Below are 4,871 nucleotides of genomic sequence, written 5' to 3' on the forward strand. Positions count from 1 at the left end.
CAGAATTTAATAAATTCGTGCCGTGTTCTCATTTCATGCTTTCTGGTGGCACTTGATGTCTACCTGTCTCATGGATGATGATGTTAATGTGGACACTTCTTGCAGGGTTCGTCACTACAAGGCTATCTTTACGCCCTTTTATAATAGTAGATTCTTTGAGGAGAAAATTGTTCAGTTATTCATCCCACTTCTGTCTTTCACTTTTAACGTCCATTCATGCTGCTTGGCTGAGTTGATTACCGCTGCAGTGAAGCCATCTCGACATCATCGGATTTCGATGCAAAATGTGCAGAAAGTTTTGCATCAGAGCTCGAGCAAGACATCAGAATCTGGCCCGACACACATGATTTTTATACTCAAAAGCAGTTCATGTTTTGATCACTCTGCATTAGTTGGTTTTGTTAGTACGCATTGATTAAAACTTTGCGGTTGTGTTCCAAGCAGTTTGCTAAAATTTTATCAGTTTTTGTGGCTTTTTGTACTGTTTTTAGATAAAAAGCAGGCGTCCTAAGAGAGAGTTTTGAAAAGAATCATCATGACAAGGCACTGGTTAAGCGTGTTATCGATATTGTTGATGGTAATTTAGTAGTAAACCCTTTTAGAAAACAGTTAAGGAAACGCCAACAGCAGACCACATTAGACAGATTTTTTTTTTTTAGGGAAAGCCAGCCAGGTCCTAGTGAAAAAGGCAAAGAAGGGGGAAACACTCCTGAAAAGCAGCTGCCAGTTGATTTTCTGAAAGAGGATCCCCTTCCAAACGATGCCTCTCTCCATCCCGCCTCTCCACATCCGCAGATGCAGATCCTCATCATTCTCAAGGTGTGAGCCTTCCTGGAGTTTAAAAACTTTTAAAAATGCTGTGCTTCAATGTGGCGAAGAAAGCTGATGGTGCCCGGCTATCAAAAGAGATAGTGTCTGGGATCTTAAAGGCTTGAAGGTGAACAAGCAGTCATCTAGCTCGGAAGCAACAAAGCCCACATGGAAGAAGCACACCAGCCTGTGCAATCACGAGGCGCCAAAGGGATCAGGTATAAGGCATCATGCAAAAAAAAAAAAATCTTACCATAGTGAATGAAGGGGGAAGTGCAGAGTGGAGACCCAAAGCCCATTTGTCGGCCACAGGAGATCTCCTCACAGAGGGATCTAGAGGAGGAGATGAGTCAGTCAGGGCGCGATGTAGCACTGATGAAGAATACAGCTTTCCTCCAGTTCCTAAATGCTTCCTCCCCACCCACACCCACACCCACCCCCACCCCCACTACCATGATCCGAATTCTACCTTGCAAGTCTGGATAGAGCAGAGGTTGTACACTGGTGCATATAGGAGCTGGATGCACAGGGAATCCAGGGTGGATGATACCTTCAGGACCAAGGGTGTGAGGGGGCGATACTGGGAGAGTAGAGGGTGAATGGGTTGGAAATGGGGAACCGATTATAAAGATCTACATGTGACCTCTTCCCTGGGAGATGGACAACAGAGAAGGGGGTGAAGGGAGACGCCGGATAGGGCAAGATATGACAAAATAACAATCTATAAATTATCAAGGGCTCATGAGGAAGGGGGGAGTGGGAAGGGAGGGAAATATAAGAGAGGACCTGATACAAAGGGCTTATGTGAAGAGCAAATGCTTTGAGGATGATTAGGGCAAAGAATGTAAGGATGTGCTTTATACAATTGATGTATGTATATGTATGGATTGTGATAAGAGTTGTATGAGCCCCTATTAAATGTTTAAAAAAAAAAGAAAATACAAAAAAATGTTGTGCTTCTTATTTAAATTATATTATTTAACTCTGAACTTATTTACTTTGTAATTTCTGCACCATATTTTATATAAAAAAGGCCAGGTTAGGGTAAAAACTTGGTGGTTGCGAATGGATTAATCCATTTTCAGTTATTGCTTGTGGAAAAAATTGATTTAGAACTCAACTGCATTGCATCTCAATGCTCCTTCTAGAATGGATTAGCGTTGAGGTCTGGGGTTCTACTGTATAATGGTTGGCAGACTGGGTTATGTTTTGGGTAGCTAAGGGCAAGATTGATGGATCAAATACACCAGCTGGTTTGAGGAGGAAAGATGAGGCTCTCTGTTCCTATAAAGATTTACAGTCTCAGTAACCCTGAAGCAGCAGCTCCGCTCTGTTCATTAGGGTCAGAGGGAGTGGGTTATAATGATTATTGATGGTGATTTTTCTAATTCCATTATTTATTAGTTGGGTTTATATATATGTATGCATTTTAATCTGTGAGCACTCAGGGATCTCTGTTCATTGAAGGGACAATAGGACATCACAACTATTAATTGTTTTGATCTTCAACTTGTTCCTGATTTGGCCAGTGGTAATTTCCTAAAAATAACGACCACTATGCTACAAGCCCCTACGTCTTGACCCGGGCTCACTCTATTTTATAAGATAGAAGCATGCTGTTTAAAAGTAAACATTTGTTTGCTAGATGTACTTATTATTATGGAGGCATTGCTGTCCCCAGGCTCTCTGAGTATAGAACGAAGAAATAAAGGTATATAATACATACATATATATGCGTACACATATGTAAGTATCATAAATATGTATGTACACGCATTTACAGCTCTCTCTGTTTCTATGTCTACCTTTCTAGATAGACATTGAAAAGCATGAATTCACTTGCATGCCTTCAACTCCACTCTAACACTACAGGGTTCATTCAGCTTCTTTCTTTTAATATTTGAACCTCACTTCTCTGGCAGTGATAAGCCCGGCTCCAATTATTCTCAGTATTGAAGTGTATTTACTACTTATTTGCTCAATCCTTTAGTAGACAACCAATCTCCTGACCTCCTGGGCCACTTTCCTATTCCAACAACCTTCTCATATAGATGTTAGTTGTCATTGAACTGCGTTCTTATCTGGGAGGAGGGGAAGCAGGCAGACTCATGGCTTTTTGTTTGTTTATTTTTAGAGGAAAGTGACTAATGTGTAAAATGCGAAGGTTTTTCCTTTAATCAAACCTTTTTTTTTTTTTAGATATTTGAAATACAACTTTATTCTAACGAAAACGAATGGGAATGACAGTTTACAAACCAAGCATCACCACTGAATATTATGTGACTGTAGCAGTCTTGCATTTGAATTTCAAGAAAGAAAAATGTGTTCCCAAACAGCTAGATATGCGAGTCCAAAAAAAAAGGTGTTTAACTGCCACACTCACTCCGAAGCCCATTCGTCTCCTTCAGCCTCCCACAGAGGAGCACTGTTCTGCTGAGCTCTGTAACCAGAGCGGCAAACACGCGGCACCACAGGACAGCGGCCTATCAAACAAGACTCTGCCGCTGCGCTCCAGCTTCCTTCTCTCGCGGGTCATCATCTTCATCCGGAGAGCGGTGGTCTGTGAAACCTCTAAATCATGCTCATACTGGGCTGCCAAAGCTGGGTCCCTAACAATCTCCGGTGGGGCAGGAGCAGGCATGGCAACAAACTCCAAGTTCGGATCGCCAGTGAGTTCTCTAGTAAGCCAAAGGAAGGGCTTTTCAAAGTTGTCCTTGCTTTTGGCAGACATGTCATAGTACTGAAGGCTCCTCTTTTGGTGGAGGACAATGGATTTTGCCTTGACTTTTCTGTCCTGAATGTCCACTTTGTTGCCACACAGCACGATGGGTATGTTTTCACCTACCTGAACCAGATCTCTATGCCAGTTAGGCACATTCTTGTAAGTAACCCTTGAGGTTACGTCAAACATTATAATGGTACACTGGGCTTGAATATGGGAGCCATCTCTCAGTCCTCCAAATTTGTCTTGACCAGCTGTATCCCACATGTTGAATTTGATAGGTCCTTTGTTAGTATGGAACACAAGGGGATGGACTTCAATGCCTAAGGTAGCTACATACTTCTCCTCAAATTCACCAGTCAGGTGACATTTCACAGATGTCGTTTTTCCAGTACCACCATCACCTACCAGTACGAGTTTGAACTGGACGTGGGGTTCTCCTTGGGCCACCATCGTGATGGATCTTCAATAAGCGCCTCCAGGCCATGCCTGACTGACTTCCTTTATTCATATCTTAACAAATCATAAAGTGTTTATTTATTTGTTTGTTCTTTTTAATGCTTCTCTCTGTATAGTAGAATATAAACGATATTTTGTCTTAGACTAGGTTTTCTAAGGTCACAAAACCAATGAAACTAATATATATATTAGTTATATATATTATATTATAATATATATAAAATTATATATATATATATTCAGAGAGGTTTATAGCCAGGAAGTGGCTCACAACTGCAGAGGTGGGCAAATTTCAACTCTGTGGGCCATATGTCTTCTGATTTATGTAGTTGCAAGGAATGATGAACCTATGATCAGGAGGTTAGACACAGCTCTGGCTGCAGTGGCAAATGAATTCAAGATTGGCAGGTTGCTAATTACTTCCGGGATCATTTGCCTGAATGTGAAAGTTTGGGATCGAATAAGGAAGGTGTAGAAGAATAGATGCATTTGAACTGGGGTACTAGAGAAGAATATTGAAAATAGCATGGATTGCTAAGAGGATAACTAGATCTGTAATGGAAAAGTGAGGCCAGAGTGCTCCTTAGAGGCCAGGATACATACGCACATACTTTGGAGCTACTGTCTGGAGAGACCAGTCCCTGGAGAGGAACATCATGTCTGATCAAGCGGAGGGACGATCAAAGAGAGAAATGCCTTCAATGAGAAGAATTGACACGGACTGCAGCAATGGGCTCAGTCAGAGGAGCAATTATGAGGACGGATGGACTGTGCAGTGTTTTGTTCTGTTGGGGACAGGGTTGTTATGGGTCAGAGCTGACTAGATGGCACCTAACAACAACAATCACAACACTTGCCCAAGCAGGACCCTGGTCTGAGG

At 41.9% G+C, this 4,871-nt stretch overlaps 1 pseudogene; it reads right to left on the bottom strand.

Annotated features, from left to right (window-relative positions):
* Positions 1-3,296: 3,296 nt before the first annotated feature.
* On the bottom strand, positions 3,297-3,988 carry LOC142426598 (GTP-binding nuclear protein Ran-like; annotated as a pseudogene).
* Positions 3,989-4,871: the final 883 nt, after the last annotated feature.

This window comes from Tenrec ecaudatus, chromosome 14 (assembly GCF_050624435.1).
Source record: "Tenrec ecaudatus isolate mTenEca1 chromosome 14, mTenEca1.hap1, whole genome shotgun sequence".
Classification (NCBI taxonomy): domain Eukaryota; kingdom Metazoa; phylum Chordata; class Mammalia; order Afrosoricida; family Tenrecidae; genus Tenrec; species Tenrec ecaudatus.